Here is a 21706-nt window from a genome sequence, read left to right as displayed (position 1 = left end):
CCGTCGCGGCCTCTCTTGTTGCGGAGCACAGGCTCCAGACGCGCAGGCTCAGTAGCTGTGGCTCACGGGCCCAGTTGCTCCGCGGCATGTGGGATCTTCCCAGACCAGGGCTCGAACCCGTGTCCCCTGCATTGGCAGGCAGATTCTCAACCACTGCACCACCAGGGAAGCCCCATGATTTGTCTTGTTGTCAGACGCATCGGCATAAAAAGTAGACAAAGCTGGAGCTGCTCTGATTGCAGGGAGGTGGGAGGAGATCGGTGCTATAGCACCACACCTCATGCCCCAGCATCTTCTTGCAGCCTTTTGAGGAGCAGAGTTTAAAAACCATTGATCAAGCTCAATCCCTTCATTTTACAGATGAGGAAACTGAGGCAACCAAGAGGTAGGCTTGCCCAAGATCATAGCTGGTTGAAATAGTCAGAACCCACAGCTCCTGACTCCTAATGCTAGCGTTCTCTCCTAGCAGCTGCCTCCTAGTCTGTCCTACTTTTGTCTCTGGTACACCTATATAGGAGATTCTAAACTCTACAGGGCAGCACCTGTCTGGTAGCCTTCCCCATGGCTGAGATTTAAATAATAGTAAATGCTCAATTCATACTTATTGATTTGAATTCCATTTCATATCAGTGGGTTTGAAATCTAGTAAAATTAGCCAGGATCTGCGACTAAAGCTGTGAACCCATTTTATATACATGTGGCAAAGATCAGAGGGAGAACACAGAAAAATAAAAGTAATTTAATTTGATGGCTGGTAGGATTATGGATGAGTTTCTTTTATTTGTGCCAGATGTGAGGATGACAATGTGATAAAATTAACTGGAGTCCAGATAACTTCAATGCCTCTTTCAATGCAGCTGAAAAGTCTTATTTTTCCTCTCGTTTTTTCTAATTTTCTCTTTTTTCTAATTTCAAAGTTTGCTAATTCCAACATTCTATCTTCTTTGAAGTTCCCTCTAATCTCTTTTTCATTCAAAACCACCCCAGGCATTTGAGAGTGTAATTCACAGAAATTTATTATTAATAATATCAGTGAAATGAATCCTGTAATTATTTACGCCATAATTTTAAACATGGCGGAGCATTTGCAGAAGCATGGACCTTGCCTGAAGGGTTATACCGGGCACATTACACGTCGATATGCAGCATGAATAAATCCGTTTAGATAAGATGACTGTTGGATCTCAAGGATAGAGAATTCTCAACTGTGTTCAATAATGATATTAATCAGTTTTTCATAAAGAGACTATCCCCAAAGGACAGAGGACAAAGGAGGAAGGAAGCTGCTTTGAAGAAAGTCTTGAAAGAGACATCGGTTGGGTATGGCATGTGGCTGGGAGCAGACCAGGCTAAAGCCACAGAGTATGAAGTTGCTGGCATCTCAGAGCTGCCATCCTTTGAAAGAGAGGATTCTGTGGCCTTTCTTCACGAGAATCAGGGAAAAGGGCCAAGAGCTGCCTGTGTGTGAGAGAGATTGGTCTGATGTTTTTATTTCTCAACTCTAAAGATCTGGGGGCCAGGTTTGAAGAGCCATCATTAGCAAAATTTGTCACAGCACAGTCTGGTACAAAGAGAGGAAATAAAATGCTGCTTTAAAATACTTTAAATCACAAGGAAATTGAAGAGTCATCTACAAGTACTTGTTATGGACCTTGTTAGGAATCTTGTTGTGTAGATCTTGTTGGATGGGGGCCAGAGCTGCCACATAAAGTCGAGCAGTTTGTGTGTTGCACAAAGGTCCAGGCTGAGGTGGTGAATCAATCTTGGCTCTACTTATTGAGCTCTGTATTGGCATGAGGCTGCCTTAGCCCAAAGGAATGGTACTTTTTTTCCGAATTTACCCAAAGCTGGCTTGCCAAGCCAAGTGCCCAGAGGGTGTGTACTGTTCTAACTTGCACAAAGACACTGAATAGGTTCACAGTGGCCTGGGAAAGGAAGTAGGGGAGGCTGAAAAGAGAGAGGGTAACAGTAGAGGAAGAAGATAACATGGAGAATTTAATTAAGTTGGGAAGAGAAATATTCAGAAACTGTTACAAGATACGATGTAATCTATTGTACCATTACTGCCAGGATTCCTTTCTCCTGTTTCTTCTACTCTGCTCCCTACCTTCCATCCTCATTGATTTTCTCCAAGCCCATGGCTTTTCCCTCCATGTCGATGCACAAGACTCCCAAATTTCTATCTCTAGATCTGACCTTTCTCCTTAACTTCAGGACCATCTGTCCAAAAACTTATATTGGAAATATCTATCTGGGTTGCCCTGATGCATCTTAAACTCAACATGTACCAAACTATATTCATTATCTCCCTCTACCCTAAACTTGTTCTACATTCTTGACCTTGCAAATCCATATTCTCCTCTTTATTTCCTCTGCCAATGCCTGGGTTCAAGTCTAATAGCATAATAACTGATCTGCCTGCCTCTAACCTCTCTTCAATTTAACATGTCCTCCACATTTCTGGCACAGTAATTTTCCAAAAAGGAAAGTCTTTTCATACCTCTCTCCTCCTTAAAACTCTACTGGTCCTTTTTTGAGTTATAAAGTCTCCATGATCTGATCCCTGTATACCTCTCTCCAGCCTTAATTCCTACTTTTTCTCCCTTTATATTTTATAACAGCTCTGACCTGGAGCATCCTATACTTCACTTCTTCATACCTTTCTCCTTGATGATCCCTCTGCCTGGGATGTCTTGCCCTCCTTGTCTACCAGTTAAACTTGTTATTCACAACTTTGCTTGAACGAGGAAGCTTTCCCTTAGAGAATTACCCATTCTTTCTTTTGTGCTACCCAATGCCTTGTACTGTTTTGGAACATATTTTTTTACATGTCAATCTTCTCTGCTAGATGGGGCTCTATGATGGTTAATTTTATGTGTCATCTTTACTGGGCTAAGGGATGCCCACATAACTTGTAAAATATCATTTTTTAGATGTGTCTGTGAGGGTATTTCCAGAAAAGATTAGCATTAGCATTTGAATCAGTAAACTGGTAGAGATGATCACTATCACCAGTGTGGCTGGACATCATCCAATCCATTGAAGGCCTGGATAGAACAAAAAAGCAGAGAAAGGGCAAATCTGCTTTTTGCTTGAGTTGGGGCATCAATCTTCTCCTGCCCTCGGACATTGGCACTTCTGCTTCTTGGGCCTTCAGACTCAGATTAGGACTTATTCAATTGGCTCCCCTAGTTCTCAAGCTTTTGTGGCAGGACTGAATTACACCACAGTTTTCCTGGTTCTCCAGCTTGCAGATGCCAGTTCATGGGACTTCTTGGCTTCCATAATCATTTGAGCCAATTCCTATTATAAACCTCCTCTTATGTCTCTCTCTCTCTATATATATCCTATTCATTCTGTCTCCCTGGAGAACCCTGAATAATACAGGCTCCATGACATCAAGGGCGAAGTCTTGGTCATCTATGTGTAACCCATTCCTGTAAATTTCTGGCCTCATCAGCCTGTGCCTACTCCAAAAAGTTGTGTACTGTGTGTCATGTCTTATACCCAAATGGTATTAGAACAAGTCTTCTCCTGTCCAGTTGCCAGAAATGGGCTTTCTTTCAAATGGGGCTTCTAAGTAAGTTTCCACTCTTATGCCCACTGTGGTTTTAGAGTGAAGAAGACCCATGCAGACACTAGCCTACAACTGCTACCAAAAATAACCATCCTTAGAAGTTAAAGGTCACACATAATCTCAGAGCCCCCATCAAATCTCTGCTGGGCCTCTACATGAAGAATCTCTCAGCATCTCCAAGCTAGTGAGGGGCCATTTAACCTAAGATCAACCAAGCTGTTGCCTCGCTATGACCTGTATAGTCTAGCTCCAAAAGTTTAACTGGGCAAATCAGGTGTTCTTACTTGGGAATCTGAAGTCCAAAACACTGAAACAAGTTGCCAGTTGGTAGAAGGGGAAAAAGGTGAAAGGATGCTAAGTGGTAGTTCTGGGACCCTAGCCAGCCAAATCATGGATAAATTGCTGCAGCTTGAAGCCAGCAAAACTATGAGTGAGCAGGGGGAGGCCAGCTGGTGGAGATGGAGAGAGAAGCAAACACATGAGGGTACCAGCTCTGTTATTGGTGAGGCACCAGCAGAGGAAGCTTGAGATTTTGTGCTGCTAATGTCTCTAAGGACACTCTGGAGCTTTAGTTCCCATGAGAACTGGCTGTACCATGGCTCAGTATCAGATCCTGTGACATCCCTGTCTCTTCCGTTACCTCTTATTTATTCTTAGAGTAACCCCCTACCACCACCCGCCCCCAGTGAATTAGGTTGAAAAGTTCTCTGTTCTTTCCACCTTGGAAAGGGACGTGATTAACACTTGTTGAATTACACCATATGGATTTAAAAAAGAGAAAGAGCATGTAAGTTGCTGTGGTGAAGCAAGGCTTCCTGGAAGAACTAGGACTTTCGTGGGAGAAGGGTAGAGGGAGAGATATCCCAGGCCTGAGACAGTGCACAGTAAATAATGCCAGGTCATGCCAAGGAAAAGGCTAGTTAAAGAGCAGTCGTTTGTAATTGTGTGGCGACGCTGAAGGCATGAGAGTCCTCGCGTGGTTTTCCAGGCTGCCAACAACCCTCACTTCAGTCTCCCCAAGTCATCATTTGGATTAGTCTGACCCCTAAAGCTTGGGAAAGACAAAGAATGATTACTGAAGAAATCACACCACGCCATGGAAGATGGAAAGGTAAAATTGTTCTGTAATAATCCCTCAGACAGAATAAATGTTGTACTGGATTATTATGTTGTCTAAAGACAGTCTTTGTGAATGGTGAATGACACTTGTGATATTTTCAGCTATTTACTTTGCAGTGCTTCCATTTCCATTCTATTTGGAGTGATGGTTTCTCCTTTCCAATGCCTTCTCCCTTCCTTCATCTTGGCAGTGGGAAATAACCTGACAAGGTGCTTTCAGGAACTCTCTCAAGGTATACCACTCAAAGTTCTCCAGAATTCAGAAAAGTTCCTCTTTTCAATTGTGTTACTGTATGTGTGTGTGTATGTGTGTGTGTGTGAGTGTGTGTGTGTATGTGTGTGTGTGTGAGAGAGAGAGAGAGAGAGAAAACTACAAAAAGAGAACAGGCAGCACTGGCCAGCTGCCATGGAGACAGACATCCGTGAAGAGGCATTTGTGTAGAAACAGCCCAAGGGTTGGGGAAATACTTCAGGATAAAGCAAAACCCTTGAACATGCTTGAGCTTTGTAGAGCAAACCTAAATGTGACTTATGTACCCTTCTAAACCTAAACTTTTCCAGCATTTTAAATTAATGTTTAATATTTCATTTACTTTTAAAAAATTTATTTATTTATTTATTTATTTTGGGCTTTGTTGGGTCTTCGTTGCTGCACACGCTTTCTCTACTTGGCGGTGAGCGGGGGCTACTCTTCATTGTGGTGCGTGGGCTTCTCACTGCGGTGGCTTCTCATTGCGGAGCACGGGCTCTAGGCATGCGGGCTTCAGTAGTTGTGGCACACGGGCTCAGTAGTTGTGGGACACGGGCTCAGTAGTTGTGGTGCACGGGCTTGGTTGCTCTGCGGCATGTGGGCTCTTCCCGGACCAGGGCTCGAACCTGTGTCCCCTGCATTGGCAGGCGGATTCTTAACCACTGCGCCATCAGGGAAGCCCAGCAACTTTTGAAGTCAGTATTTTTCCTGTGTCCAGGTGAGGAAGCTAAAGCCCAGAGGGCTGAGATAACTTGCTAAGGTTGCCCAGAAAATTAGTGGTAGAACCAGGCTTCCTGATTCCTAGCCTAGTGCTTCTTCCTCAGATGAGTGGCTTTCCAGCTCTCTCTCTCTTTTTTTAAACCCCACATATCTCTTTCTTCAAATGAAATCATTTAAGACGTCCAACGTGTGAAACAAGTATGGCTGGAACTGCCCTAGTTGAAAATGGGGTGAATGTGGGGATTTTGATAGCTCAGCTACCCCCTCCCCAAGGGCAGCTGGGCCCTGAACTTTGTCTGAGGAGGGACTCCCAAAACATTGCTCCCGGAGCACCCGGTCTTGCTCAGAGCACAGACGAACTCCCTGTTCCATCAAAAAGGGACATTTCCCACCCAGAAGGGATGCAAGTTCATCTTTATTTTATTCTATTTTTTACAAAATCTGTCTATCTATCTATCTATCTATCTGGCTGCTCCGGGTCTTAGTTGCCACATGTGGGATCTTTAGTTGCGGCATGTGAACTCTTAGATGCGGTGTGTGGGATCTAGTTCCCTGACCAGGGATGGAACCCGGGCCCCCTGCATCGGGAGCATGGAGTCTTAGCCACTGGACCACCAGGGAAGTCCCCAAGTTCATTTTTATCTAGGCCAGCCACGAGCACAATTTTATCTGGTGGTGATTTATTCTTTCTCTCCCTCTCCCTGCCACTTCTCTGAGTCACATCTGCAGTGCTCTGTGTGTTTAATCTCTCACTTATCCCTTCTGTCCCGCTAGCTCCTTGAGCTGAGGTGCTTTCATCCTGGCAGGTGACCACCATAAGCCTTTAAAGAGTGGTAAAATGAGATGGAGAAGTAATCAGAGGCCCCAAGGCTGCTTTAGGTGATGTTTGTTCAATTTTACCCACTCTCCCTCTGAACTTAAGGTTTTCCATTCAGGCTCATGAGCGCTACGCCCGGGGCATTCCAGCTGAGCTGTCTGTAGCTGAGCCAGAGTTTTTAGATGGCTGGAAAAACAATGTGCTGAAGAAGCAAGACCTCCATGCTGTCATCCTGTTGGGACTCAACCCAGTAACCTCAGCCAGGCCTCGCACAGCCAGGTGCTGAGATGGTCTGCCCCGTGTGGTGAAAAATGACAGGGGAGTGAGCAGCACCCACAGCCCTCTGTCTCCCTCCCTCCCTGAGTTGGGAATGACTGCAGGGTGAGCAGGCATCAAGGATGCAGGGTAGGCTTGCCAAAGGGAGGGAGGTATGTATGAGCCACTGAGAATGACTCATGAGCTTTCCACCTGATACGGGAATGTCAGCCCTTCCAGGATGTGCTTCAGGAGATGATCAACTCTAGAAAGCCCTCCCCAAGTGCCACACACTGCAAACCCCACACTGTTCCTCTTTTCCAGATAGGGAAAAACAAGACTATAGAAGAGAAGCTGGATTCCAAAATGACACTTAGAGACACCTCCAGGTTTCAGGTGAGGATTCTGGTTTAAAGTGGCTGTTGGCGCTAGGGAGACTGTTCCAAGAGTGTGAGTCATCCTGAAACTGCACATTTTGTGACTGATGGCTATTCCCATGGCCCCTTTCCAGATGGCAGCTCTGCACCGTGATGAGTAACCATAGCTCACATTTCCATAGACGTTTACAGTTCCAGAAGCTCTTTCTCATATATATCACTTGAACAGGGTTCAGTGCAGGTAACAGAAACCACTTTAGTAGTTTAAGCAGAAAGGGCGTTAATATAGATAATCGGGTGCTTACAAGGTGCAGGCTTCAGGCTGGCCTTCCATGAGTGTCTCCCAGAGCTGGATCCCAGAACTGGCCTACCCAGAGAGCATCTACTTCTGCCACAATTAGGAAGCCAGTCCCAGAAATGTTAGCTCTAAGAATATAATTCATTGTAATTTGGAGATCAGAAATATTGGCTCCAGCTCCACTTGTGATCTGTGCTAGCAGAATGCATACCTCATGCCTTCTTAACTTTGTAAATTCAAGTCCTTTGCAAAGACATCGCTGCAAGGGAGTCTGGAAACTAGGTTTTAGCCTTGCAGGCTCTGTGGTATGGGAAGGCACACTAGAAAATTGGATAGATACATCTATTCTGTATCTGCCATCCCGTACTATTTCTCACTTAGTATTCACAGGAAATCTGAAAGTGACAGGAGAAGTGATAGTCTCATATAGCACATGAGGAAAAGGGGTGTGATGGCAGGGCCAGAGAGAGAATAACGGGGAGACGCGAGGCTCAGGGACTGTTGCTCTGAGCAAGCGAAGTTTGTGTTGAGGTCTAGAGAATGCTAGGGCTTCAACTAGATGAAGGGCTGAGCAGGAGTGATATTCTAGGCAGGAATAGCATGCATAACAGTTCTCAGGCTAGAGGGAGCGCAATCCACCTGCAGCACTGAAGGGGGGGCGGCGTGCGTGCCTGTGGGGCGAGGAGAGAAGGATGTGGGATGAGGCTAGAGAGGCACCAGGGACAGACAGGCAAGCCCTGTATGCTCCATTGAGGAACTTTGCCTTTGTCCTAAGAGCAGTGGGGAGCCATTCAAGCGTTTTATGGAGGGGGATGATGTAAGCGTGTGTGGGACGTGATCATGTTTAATTTTGAAAAGGTGACAGGCTGCAGTGTGTGTCCTAATACCATGCCCGTATTCACTTAATCACTGTCTGCAATTTGCCACCGAACTCTCACTCTTCTGTAGTACTAAAGGGGTTTATATTTGTGTCATCCTCATTCTTTCATTCTAAGCAACAGGAGAAAAACAACAGCAAGAAGAGGTCTACAAATCTGGGAGGGTATTTATAGGGGTTTTACATTTGTATAAATAAAAGCCTCTGGGGGAAACCATTAATTTCCTTTGTAGCTGCTTTAGGATGCTGGGGTGGGGGGATTCGGTGTGAGCTGCGGATTGTTCTGTGGGTGGAGCTCAACAAGGTGTGGCAGTGAATCAGCTGGCGAGGTCTCTGCTGGTGCCTCTGGTCCTCTAGAAATGGGCAGTGCTGGGCTGCCTCGGCCCCCCTCAGGGATAGGTTGGAGGAGGGTGGGTCTCCTCTCACTTGGCAGCCCATGGTCAAGTCCTGTTTCGGAGAGATCAAAGATCAGAAACTTAAAAAACAGACGTGACTGTACACCAAAAAGACCACATCTCTTAAAAGAACTGGCCTCTGAGAGTCCCAGGACTCAACTTCCTCCAGAAACCTTGCTTCCAGAGGAACCCAGCTCTGTTAGCACCTTCGTCCGAGGAGGATTTGGCATCCAGTAGGCAGTCCCACCTCCATGGAGGCTCTGAGTCTCCTAACCAGATGTGAGCTTCTTGAAGGACGGGATTACACTTTTCCTAAGGCTTTGTATTCCTTACAACATTCGTTGTGGTTGGTTTATGGTCTGAGTGGGAAATATTCACAAATCCCGAGATTCTTGACTTTCTTCTTTGGGTCATGGTGGCCGTGGGGTGGGGTGTTTCTAGACCCCAGGCTAGGAACCTTTGCTTAGACGAAACCTTCCACAGGACTTCTCAGAAGTGAACCTCTTTCTGATTCTCCCCAGCCTATGTACTGGGGGGCTGTCCACACCGGCCCTGAGGCCAGTGACCAGGGGCAGGAAGTGTGCTTTGTGAGGTTCCCCTGGGACAGCGAGTGGAAGCAGCTGCGGTCCTTGTGGGCACGGCCTCGGCCTTCCTGCAGAGGTGTACAGAGCCAGAGCTGGTCTGCAGATGCATTGTGAAACAGAGTTATTAACAACCATTTAACTGTGTGGGTCAAAGACATCAATGCTCATTGCTTGCTCTGCTTTTCTTTTATGGGTTTCCCAGAAAAACTGCTAAGGTAGGGAGCCCTGTGTGGCTCACGCACTGAAGTGGCTCACATGCTGGCTGCCTTTCAGAGCCACTGCTGCCCACGTGGGGGAAGCACTGGATCGTGGCATTTTGGTGTCTCCTTGTACGAGCAACCAGAATGTGTTGGGTTTGGTGCTCTGAAGCTCACTTCTTTGCTCAGTTGCACCCTCCTCCCCCGACCCCAGTCATCTCTGCTTCTCCATCTCACCATCCTCTGCTACCCAATTCGAATAGAAACTCAAGGGAATCATTTCTATTTATATTTAGGGAGTCCTTAAAGAAACAGACATCAAGAAGCCAGAGCATTACCCATTTTTTTCCGTTAAAAATGATAACAATGAAGTGATAAATGATTCATGAAGTCAAACATTATGGGCAGATAGTGTAGTCAGATTCCTAGAGACAGAAAGTAAATTGGTGGATACCAGGGCTGGGTGGGAGGGGAGAATGGAGAGTTATTGTTTATGGAGTACAGAGGTTCACTTTGGGGTGATGAAAAAGTTCTGGAGATGGATGGTGATGGTGGTTGTACAACAATGTGAATGCACGTAATGACCCTGAACTGTACGCTTAAAAATGGTTAGAATGGAAAGTTTTATGTAACGTATATTTTGCCACAATAAAAGAAACCGCTGTGGACAGAATTATCTCAACGAAGAGACACTAAATGTGTTGAGTTTAGCTTGGGGGCTGTGTGTGTGTGTATTTATATTAAAAGTAACCAGTTTCCCGAAAACATATAACCAGCTCCCGGCCAAGAGGCTCTTTTCCTGTGCTTTTGTGCATCCTGAAGTTGTCTCCACAGTGTGTTGGTCAGGAAGTGGGTGACTCATGGGGCATTTATGACAAATCCCTGAGTCGCGCACACACACACACACACACACACACACACACACACACACACACGAGTCACCTCCCCCACAGGCTTCTAAGACAGGCAGTGATTTGGATGCTGCCAGAGAAGTGTGCCTGGGGCAGGCAGGAGGCGGCCTGGGGCAGGCAGGAGGCGGCCTGCTGCGTGTTGCCAGGCACGTTCCTGGGCGGCCTTTCCTGTGGCTTAGTAATAGAGGGAAGCTGTGGCCACAGCTCCCAACTCCAGGCCCAGCATTACTTCTCTCTGGCTCTCTCTTTAAGTTCAACCTGAACGGTGACAGCAGCGAGAGCAGTTGGTACACTGGAAGTGCCTGGTGCCTGCTGGCCACCGTGGGCTGCGCCTGTTGCAGGGGCCTCTTCATGCAGCGATGGGGGCGATGCTGGGTGTAGGCACACAAGACGGCGGGTGTGTCGTGGGTGCACGGTCCGGTTAGTCACAGGGCTGGTCTGACATCTTCCTGGTGGTTGTGAATTGGTTTGGGAGCTACTCAGTTATGTAAAGACATGGAGGGCTGAGCTGGACGTTAGGAGACCCGGGCTTAGACTCGGCTCTGCCACTAGCTCCTTTGGTTACCACGGTAAATCACTTAAACTTTCCGGCCTCGGTTTCCTTCTAGATCAGGCCTGGCCGGCACACAGCTCACGGGCCGCCTACCCCTCCCGCGTCCACAGCCGACACCACTCATTACTCACAGCACTCTCCCCGAGCCCAGACGCCCACTCAGAGTCTTTCCCACACAGCCCTCATGTACCTCTTTCAGGGAATCGGAATTAGCATTTCAGGTGACACCTATTTGCCTCCTAAGGTTGGTTCTCAGTTCTCACTTAGAATCACTGAAGAGTGTTTACAAAATACAGATGTTTGAACCCTACCCATAGGGGTTCTGATTTAATTGGTCTGGGATGAGCCCCAGGCATTGATATATTTTAAAAGCTCTCCAGGTGATTCTATTGTGTAGCCAGGATTGAGGGCCACTGGTGAGATGGTCACTGAGAGCTCATATCCAGTCACTCTATGAACGAGTGTTGGCAATAAGGTGGCAGACGTGACTGGGCCAGTTGGGCTACACTCTGGTGGCCAGAACATGAGGTCGAGAACCAGGAGACCTGGCTCTTGTTTATAGTGTTCACTTGTAATTCACTGTATCTTGACTGAGTTATTTATTCTTTTAGAGCTTTAGATTCCACATGTATAAACTGGGAATAATAATCTCTTGAGCTTCCTATTTCACCATATTTTAGGAGGATGAAATGGTAAAAGATAAATGAGAACAGTGCTACATCGTGTTACATAAATTACTCCATCTTAATAACCCAAGTGCCCCTAAATACTTTTTAAAAATTTTGAAATAAAACTTGAATTTATCCCTTAAGAGGATTTGGTGAAGATCAAGTGAGATAAAATACACAGCAGCACCCAGCACGCTGCCTGGCAGGTGTGCAATAAAGACTTGTTTAAAAATTTTCCTGGCGATTACTGCAACAATAAATCACACATGGAGTTTCATGTGCCTTAAAGGAAGGATAAGCTCATTTCTGTGGTTGCTTTGTTAGATATGGTTCTTTATTTGATTTTTCTAAGGTAAAACAATTATGAATGTTAATGCCTGAAATAGCCTCCTTATAAAATATGCAAATGATAGAGAAGTAAAAAAAGCAGAGTATGAAAGTCTTCCTTATCTTCCCACCCCACCACTCCCACTCCAGAAATAATCACCAGCGGTGATTGAAGTGTATTTGTCTAGGTAGGCCTCTTTCTTTGGATTTACATCACACACACATTAAAGATTTTTTTTTTTCTCATAGAAATGGGATCTAGATAGTATTCTACAGTTGACTTAGCAATGTGTTTTAGGGGTCATTCCATGACTTCTGGCAAGTTATTTTACTCTTCATGCCTAGTTTCCTCGTCTGTAAAAGGGGGTAATAATAAGGCCATTATAAGGTTTGAGTTAGTTAATATTTGTAAAGTGCTGAAAATAGTGTCTAGCACTTTTCTATGGTTAAGCTCACAGTCAATCTTATAGAAATAAAGATTTCCCTAAAAGTTTATTATGTAACATTCTAAAAATAAAATATTATTTATCTTCATTTGTGCTGAACTTAGGGCTAATGGTAAAAAATACCGCCACCCTCCCGGCCCCGCAACCCCCGGCAAATTAAGAGGCTGTTTTGAAAGTAGGTACCCTCCCTTTCTAACCTTTCATACTTCATACAATGAATGATGGGCACTGGGACCCAACCGTGGGGACTTCAGTGATTTTATCCTAATGGATATCCCGATCTCAGCCTTTTCATTCCACTTCCGCACCTCAGTTTCTCTACTGGAAAGCTAGGTACAGTATTATCCACCAGGCAAGAGGTGCCCAGAAGAAATGGACTCGAAGTGGTTATAGCTCATGGTAGTTCATGACATCCCAGAATGTTTGCCAGCATGGCTGAGTCATGGGTCATGACCTTGCCTTTAATTTCTCTTTGGGTTTTGTTAGGGAACGTAGTAGAGAGGAGAAGGTATTGGCATTTTGCCCCAGGAGGAATTTTGATCAAGGATAAACATATTCCAAGATGCCGTGAAGTTGAAGTCACATGAACGCTAAGTGATTTCTTGGCATCAAAAATCAGTCTCTTTCATGTCAGTCCTAAAAAAAATAATAAACACTTTTACCTTCTTCAGTACCGGGAATAGCCAGGTTGGTTTCAGCTATTACAGCAAAAGCTTTTAAAATAATTACTTGTAGAATACGATAATATTAATGATTAGCTTTGTGTTAAAATTGAAGAGATAAGTAGTTAAATACTAGGAATAATAAACCTTGGAAGTGTCATTATGTAATAAGTTTGCCCTTTACAAGTATCATTTTTCAAAGATTTTGCTCATAGTAAATTGTTCAGGAAAAATTAAATCCCTCACTAAGTAACCCTTTTTCTACAATTTAGGTGACTTCTTAAAATGATCTTTGATTTTCATCCATTAGAGTCAGACCCTTCAAAACAACAGATTTTTTAAGAAATAATTACACTCTCATTTATGGAGTACTTTCTGTGTGCTGGGCACTTGCATGCACAATCTTATTAACTCTGCAAACAGCCCTATGGAGTGATAGTGATTATTATCAACCCATTTTAGGGATGGAAAAACTGAAGCTTAGAGAGGTTAGGTAATTGATCAGATGAACGCAGCATGTAAATAGCACGTGCACTGCATTCATTGTCAGGTCTCTAGCTTCCATTCATCTGGAGCAGTTCCTCAGCATTCCCCCCCCCCCCACCCCCTGTTCTTTATGTCATTGACATTTTTTTTTTTTTAAATAAATTTATTTATTTATTTATTTAGTTTTGGCTGCATTGGGTTTTGTGCGCAGGCTTCTCATTGCGGTGGCTTCTCTTGTTGCGGAGCACGGACTCTAGGCACGCGGGCTTCAGCATTTGTGGTTCATGGGCTCATAGGGCACGGGCTCAGTAGTTGCAGCGCACGGATTTAGTTGCTCTGCAGCATGTGGGATCTTCCCAGACCAGGGCCCGAACCTGTGTCCACTGCATTGGCAGGCGGATTCTTAACCACCTCGCCACCAGGGGAGTCCCTCATTGACATTTTTGAAGTGTCCAAGTAAGTTGTTTTGCAGAATATCTCTCAATTTGGATTCAGTTGGCTGTTTTCTAATGGTTAAATTTACAAGATCCAGTTTATAGAGTCAAGTGACTCGGCTGGCATTTTTAATATTATATTTATGTATTACCTATATTTACATGCAAATATAAATATAGAAATATATATATTATAAAAGTCATATAATTACATGATTGGAGAATTTAAATGGGTTTAGAAAATACACAATAACAAATGAAGTTCTCCTGGCCCAGTCGGTTTCCCTAAGGTGATACTGTTGACAAGTTTCTGTTTCTATCCTGAAAAACATTTATGTGTACACTGCCAGATCCATGTCCATGCTTAGATGTGCCTTTTTATTTACACAAAAGGAGTCATGCAATCAAAGACTCAGATCCTTGAACCACCTTTGTGTTTCAGTGAAGGAAAATACCCAGTGTGAAATGAATCTCTCCGTTGTTCCCTGGTTTGAAGAAAATCTCTGTGCGACTGCTTTCCATCACCTGTGTGAGAAGCTGTGAGGGGCTTGCCGTGAGACAGCAGCATTCTGATGATTAAGACAGGCCAAGGTCAGTGTACATAGTAGCTGTCTGGTGTTGGCCTACCTAATCAAATTGTTCCCTTATGGGGCTGAGTGGGAAAAATTGGTGGTTGATTAACTCAGGAAAGCTTTTAACAAGGCTGAACTCAAGGGTATGAAGGCCTCCGCTAAAGAGGATGGTTAGTATGCCTTCTTTTTCTTTGTTTTTTTCCGAGGATTCAGGTATGCTCCCTGGAAGAGTGTTTGTATGTATGTACGTACATATGTATTTTCCAGTTTTATTGAGATGAATTGACATACAGCACTGTATAAGTTTCAGGTGTACAGCATCATGATTTGACTTAAATACATTATGAAATAATCACCACAATGTTCAGTGAATATCCATCATCTCATATAGGTAGAAAATTAAAGAAATAGAAAAAAATTTTTTCCTTGTGGTGAGAACTCTTAGGATTTCCTCTCTTAACAACTTTCATATATAACACACAGTGATAATTATATTTATCGTATTGTACATGACGTCCCTAATACTTATTTATCTTATAACTAGAAGTTTATACCTTTGATCACCTTCATCCAGTTCTCCCTCCCCCCATTCTCTGCTTCCGGTAACCACAAATCTGATCTCTTTTTCTATGAGTTTGTTTGTTTGCTTTGATGTATAACTGACCTACAGCACTATGTTAGTTCCTGGTGCACAACATAGTGATTTGATATTTCTATACATTACAAAATGATCACCACAATAAACCTAGTTACCATCTGTCACCAGTATGGCTTCTTTTTTTTTGTTTGTCTAACTCAGGCTCTTTTTTTAAAAAAAATGTAAAATTCACGTAACATAAAATTTACCATTAATAATATTTATTGTATTCACAATGTAGTGCAACCATCAGTACTATCTAGTTCAAAAACATTTTCATCACCGCAAAGAAAACCTTGTATGCATTAACATTCACTCCTCATTTTCCTCTCTCCCTCATCCCTGATAACCATGAATCTGCTTTCTGTCTCTATGGATGTGCCTATTTTGGACTTTTCATATGGATGAAATCATACAACAGATGGCCTTTTGTGGCTTCTTTCACTTAGCATGATGTTTCCAAGCTTCATCCGTGTCGTTGCATGTATCAGTACTTCATTCCTTTTTATGACTGAATAACATTCGTTGTATGGATGACCATATTTAAAAAATCCGTTTATCAGTTTATGGCCCATTTTTATTAATTTAATTTTATTTATTTATTTAAAAATTTTTTAAAATTTATTTTATTGAAGTGTAGTTGATTTACAATGTTGTGTTAGTTTCTGCTGTACAGCAAAGTGATTCAGTTATACATATTTTTTTCCATTATCGTTTATTACAGGATATTGAATATAGTTCCGTGTGCTATACAGTAGGATCTTGTTGTTTATCCACTCTAAATATATAACAGTTTGTATCTGCTAATCCCAAACTCCCAATCCATCCCTCCCCACCACACCTCCCCCTTGGGAACCACAAGTCTGTTCTTTATGTCTGTGTGTCTGTTTTTGTTTTGTGGCAGTTCATTTATGCCATATTTTAGATTCCACATTTAAGTGATATAATATATTCGTCTTTGTCTGACTTACTTCACTTAGTATGATAATCTCCAGGTCCATCCATGTTGCGGCAAATGACATTATTTCATTCTATTTTATGGCTGAGTGATATTCTATTGTATATATATATATACCACATCTTCTTTATCCATTCATCTGTCGATGGACATTTAGGTTGCTTCCAAGTCTTGGCTGTTGTAAATAGTACTGCTATGAGCGTAGGGGTACATGTATCTTTTTGAATTATAGTTTTGTCCTGATATATTGATGACCTGTATTTAAATATCACTGCAAACCTTGGATTGAAGAGGCCCTTCTTGCATGGGACTTTTAAAAATTATAAAAACCATAAACTATGTCAGTGATCGTCTTAGGTCAAGAGTTTAATATGCCAAATAAATTGTTTTAAAATAATCAGGTGGGACTTCCCTGGTGGCACAGTGGTTGGGAATCTGCCTGCCAATGCGGGGGACACAGGTTCGAGCCCTGATCCGGGAAGATCCCACATGCCGCAGAGCAACTAAGCCCGTGTGCCACAACTACTGAGCCTGCGCTCTAGAGCCCCTGAGCTGCAACTGCTGAGCCTGCGTGCTGCAACTACTGAAGCCCTCGCGCCTAGAGCCCATGCTCTGCAACAAGAGAAGCCACCGCAATGAGAAGCCCGTGCACCACAACGAAGAGTAGCCCCCGCTCGCCGCAACTAGAGAAAGCCCGCGTGCAGCAACGAAGACCCAACTCAGCCAAAATAAATAAATAAATAAAAATTAAAAAATAAAAGAAATAATGTTGACATGGCAACATTAATTTAAAAAAAAATCAAGTTCCTACCAACTAACAGCTGATAGTTTCTGAAAGGTAAAAGCTAGAAGGACTTCTTGACTGGAAATAGAGCCTCTAAGCTCTGTGATACGGTATTTGCCTTTTCCCCCCACCAACCCTTTTATTGCAGTCCCCCTTGGATGACAGGCCCCAGGACCTCTAAGCTACTCAAATAATTGCCCCAATCATGAGTCAGATGGAACAGAACAGTCGTTCCTCCCAGGGTGGTTTAAGGATGGGGCAGCCACGAGCACCACAGTTGATGCCAGCTTGCTAGTCACCATCAACAACTGCTTCCCTTGCTTCTTGTTTGCTCAACACATGAAAATGCCCAGGAAACGTCCTCCCCTTTCAACAAAAGATTTCAGTATTTCTACTGTCAATAATGTATTGCCTGCTGTTTGCTCCAACCAGAATCTATACTGTGATTGTGTGTGTGTGTGTGTGTGTGTGTGTGTATGTGTGTGTGTCTAGTATCACCTAGACAGGGGTTAGCAAGAAACTCCTTAGGAATTCATTTGATGGTGAATGATGGAAAATCCTAGGATTTAAAAGGACCAGAAAAAAAAATGCCCGACTTGCTTTCCAGACAGTTGCAAAATCTCCACCTTCCCTATAATTAAAATCTTGAGACCCACAGAGGGCGGGCAGAGAAGGAAGCACAGGCCCTGAGAGCAGGAAGAAAACATCTAGTTGCTGACCCCTTGGTGGCACCGAGCATTGTTTTAAGAGGTGAGATCTGATGAGGAATAGCCGATTTCCCCTCTCCCCTTTCCAGCTTCTCTTAGTCTTTTTCATACTGAACATTTTAAAGACTTTAACGAGAAAGGGCATCCTGCAGGGAGCAAACCCACATCCTGAAGGAAGGCTCCAAGGCCTGCCTTCCATATTTCCTGTGGTGTAAATCCTGTCACTCCACAGAGATTGTTTCTCCTCCCCCAGCCAACTGAGGCCTCCTCACATACTCCCATTTTTCTCTCTTTTTCATCTATCCTCTCCTTCTCTTCTTTTTGAGTCCCTCTCAGAATCCTGACAGTCACATCCCTCCCTGGTTATGGTGTTGCACCAGAAGGTCGGGCTTGCTTTCTTCACAGACCATGGCTGTCCATGACTAACTGAAACATCAAGCCCCATATCAGCTGTCCTTCCAAGGCCTCTATGCCATGGTCAGCTAGTGCAGCAGGAGGGAAATATTTTCTTGATCACATAACTTCAGCTTTGAAGGTATTGGTACGTTAAAAACAAACAGAACAGGCTTTCCTACAGCGTGTTTTTGAGATCCACTTGGGAATTTGGGTGGGGTTGGAAGAAACCAAGTGTCTGGCCTATCCCAGGGGATATTAGTCACCCAAATTATGTTTTAGGATTTTAAAAATATTAGACGAGTTCGTACATGGTAGTAACTGTCAGACTGGCCACTCCTTGTTGAAGCTTGAGGTTTTGGAATTCTGATCTGTCTTCTCAAAGAATTTGTTTTTCAAAAGTAAAAAGGCCAGTGGAGAAGGATCCTGGGTACTTTCGGAAGGTAATTTCCTTACCAAGGTATATTAACAGTTAAAAAAAAAAAAGGAAGGGGGGCACGAAAAAGGTAGGCATGGTTGAAACAGGTACAAACCCCAAACGTGCTCTCTGCACTAAACATGTGCCATCTGCAGTGGCACTGGTGAGTGCTGCCCTGGTCCCTGCACAGCAGGAGAGACTGAGGACAACTGCAGAGAAAGGCAGACACTGACTGAGACCAAAGGGGCTTTGGGATGTACAAAAGCAACTGTATTATTACCACCTTGGGTTCTTGAAAGATTGGGCCTCTTCATGAAACAGCTCGAAGCCCTCGTTAGAGGGCTATAGAGCAAGTCAGAGATAACCCAAGGGCCCAGGAAGGGTTGACAGACTCTTATTCACCAAATTCCAAAGACTCAAACAAGGAAGTCCTGATGGGACTAGCTTTAGCCAGTTAAAAAAAAGTTTCTGCATAAGAGACTCCTAAAATGTAAAGGAATTATCCCAAATAATTTTCATGTTGAAAAAGGAAGACATCCAAGCCAGGGATGATAGATTTCTATCTATCTTCTAAGGATGAAAGTATAAGGAAAAGTGGCTGTTATTTAAAAACCAAAAAAAAGCTTACATCCTCTGAAGTTAGCACTGAGAGGTGATTTGGGTATTGACCCCTCCCCTGCAGCTGACCTTTACATTCCTCTAGAGATGTCCAGTATGGAAGCCACTGGCCACATGTGGTTCTTGAGCACTTGAAATTTATATTCGTCAGTTAGTCCCAATTATTCCTCAAGGAAGTTAAAGAGAGAAATAGTAGATAGTTCAAACTGAGATAGATATAAAATGTACACTGGAATTCAAAGATTTAACATAAAAAAAATGTAAAATATCTCATCAATAATTTTTTCATATGGGTATATTAAGGTGATAATATTTTAGATGTATTGAGCTAAATGAAATATATTAAGATTAACTTCATCCTTTATTTATTTTAATGTGGGTACTAGAAAACGTGTAAACATTATGTATGTGGCTTACGTTTGTGGCTCACATTCTAATTGTTGCAGAGCGTTGCTTTAGAGTCCTTTGCTAGTAATCATGGCCATGATCATGCTTAATGGGGATGCTCCTCCTTTGTTCACACTGGCCCAAGCACGTATAGCACTGACCCGTGGCATGGCTGGAATGTCCAGAAGTCAATGTACTGAAGGTCAGGGGCACACCACCAGAGCAGAAACACAGAGAATCTTATTGATGAAACAAGGTTTTTAAACCTGGCTTTCTGAAACTGCTTTAATTGAGACCCGACCTGAGGGCTTCTGATAATAGCAGGTATCTAATAGTATTGGGTTCATTTGTTTAAGGCACTTAGAACAGTTCTCATAGAAAATTCTTGAAAACATTCGTTATTATTCACCCTTTTCTTGTGTGAAAATGAACCTCTTTAAATAAACGGGTTTCCCTGACACTAATAACATTCCTTTGTTTTTCTCCCAATTTTTTAGTGTGGGGAATGGTGGCCCCTATTTGCCTATCTACCAGCTACTAGGGGATGCCATTAATTGGGTCGATCCAACTGGGACTTGAGCCAATGATGGAATATAGACCCTCTTTCTAGTTAGTAGGGTTTGGACATGGTCTGTGGTTCTCCATGCCACTCTCTTGGTGTCTGGGGTGGATTTTATTTCTGGGGCATTTACTTAAGTGCTAGATGTAGTTTCCCTGCCTTCCTTCCCTAGTGTCATACCTGGGCTCCTTGTCCTTTTTTGTTTGGGACATCTTAGTCATGGAGTCTGTCATGCTTTGGATCTGCCTTTAGCTGAAAGTGCCCCCCACCCTGCCATATAGCCCCTGCTCATTTAATGTGGTCACAGTTAATGATGATTACTTACAAATGATAAAAAAATTTGGTTTTGAGCTTGCTACTAGTAACCAGGTAATGTGGATCTCAAGTTGTTCAGCTACTGTTAAGATCATCTAGATCAGTGGCTCTGAACAAGGGGAAAACTTCAAAATTGCTTGGGAACGTTTTCAAAGGACATATTCTTGGGGCCCATTCTCAGAAATTCTGATTTAGTGGGTTTGAGGTGTGGCCTTGGTATTTGTGCTTCTAAAAGGCTCCCAAAGTGATTCAAGTGAATACACTTGATTGAGACCACCAGCTAGACAATAATAGGAACAGGCATTTTCCTACTCTCAGTTTGGGTGTTAAGCAATTAATTTATTTGATGTCAAGATTAGATGGCTAATGTTTTAGTTCATATTTTACAGGTGTCCGTTTGTAGACACACACACACGTGTGTGTGTGTGTGTGTGTGTGTAAATGCTTTTTGCATTGAACATTCTCAACATAACTGCCTGGCACATACAAGCTCTGACTAAATGATTGCTGAATTGATGACTCTGCATATTGTATACATATTTGTAGAGAAAATATCTTTAAAATGTATTTCATGAAAATTTTTTTGAGATATCTTTAAAATATCTTTTAAAATGTGTTGAAGGTTTCCATCACATTTCATGTGCTTTAAATAAATGAAAAATGCGCTCCAAAAGAGTCTGGCAGGCGGCCTTGTGGAGAAGGCCGGCTTCAGAGTTGTCTCTGCACAGAAGACTTGGAAGGAGTAACTCGTTTGTTTTCGAACATACAAGAGGGGTGCAGCCGCAGAAGTGGCCTTTGTAGACACCCAGCTCCACTCTGCGGCAGTTCCGCCGTTTCCTTTCTGAAGGCGGCAGCACAATAGAGGAAGATTATCTGCTGTTTGCATCCCCATGGGCAGTGCTGAAGGTGCTGGAAATTCAAGACTGAAAGTCAACGCCCGGTTGGCCAGTGGGAGCCTGGTCTGTGGCTCGCCCGTTAGCTCCAGGAATGATGTTCACAGGTCAGCTGACCCTGTGGGGCTGCCCTGGGCAGGGCCGCACCTGTGACTGCAAATACAGCTGTTGGCCTCTTCACCGACTCACCTTCCCTGACCTGGGGACCTCCAACCCTGATGTTCCTTGGTGGCTAGGTCTGATGTTTCTGCAGGCCCCTCTGCGCTACCCCTACTCCCCACCAAGCCTCCCATTTCTTAGATTTTTAGAGAAGAAACAACCCACAAACCTATCTAAAAACAATTCAACTGATGCGGAATTCTAAAAATGACTGAAGAATAACATTTATAGGGTCTGAGCCTGTGTTCAAAGCAGTGCTTTCAAGAGCCCTGTGGGAAATCCACGCCCACGTGGGTTGGCCAGTTTCATCTTTTCACCCACATTAGATGGTGGTTTTAGTTTGTTTTTAATTT

General features: G+C 43.6%; 1 protein-coding gene across 10 annotated transcripts in view; it reads left to right on the top strand.

Annotated features, from left to right (window-relative positions):
* LOC309630332 (uncharacterized protein) overlaps positions 1 to 21706 on the top strand; it is a gene marked incomplete at its 5' end in the record, with an annotated part of 251439 nt that overhangs the window by 91962 nt on the left and 137771 nt on the right. For 4 of the 10 annotated variants that reach the window (XR_014245603.1, XR_014245604.1, XR_014245605.1 and 1 more), the window contains one exon: positions 14396 to 14544. The exons of 5 other annotated variants lie outside the window; for them this stretch is intronic. Of the gene's footprint in view, positions 1 to 14395; positions 14545 to 16521; positions 21636 to 21706 lie in introns of those variants that run through there. One more of the 10 variants, XR_014245607.1, reaches the window with a different exon arrangement.

The sequence above is a fragment of the Balaenoptera borealis genome, assembly GCF_965194805.1.
Source record: "Balaenoptera borealis genome assembly, chromosome: 6".
NCBI classification, from domain to species: Eukaryota; Metazoa; Chordata; class Mammalia; order Artiodactyla; family Balaenopteridae; genus Balaenoptera; species Balaenoptera borealis.
Note: the sequence above shows the minus strand (reverse complement) of the source record. Positions and strands in the feature narration are given on the sequence as shown.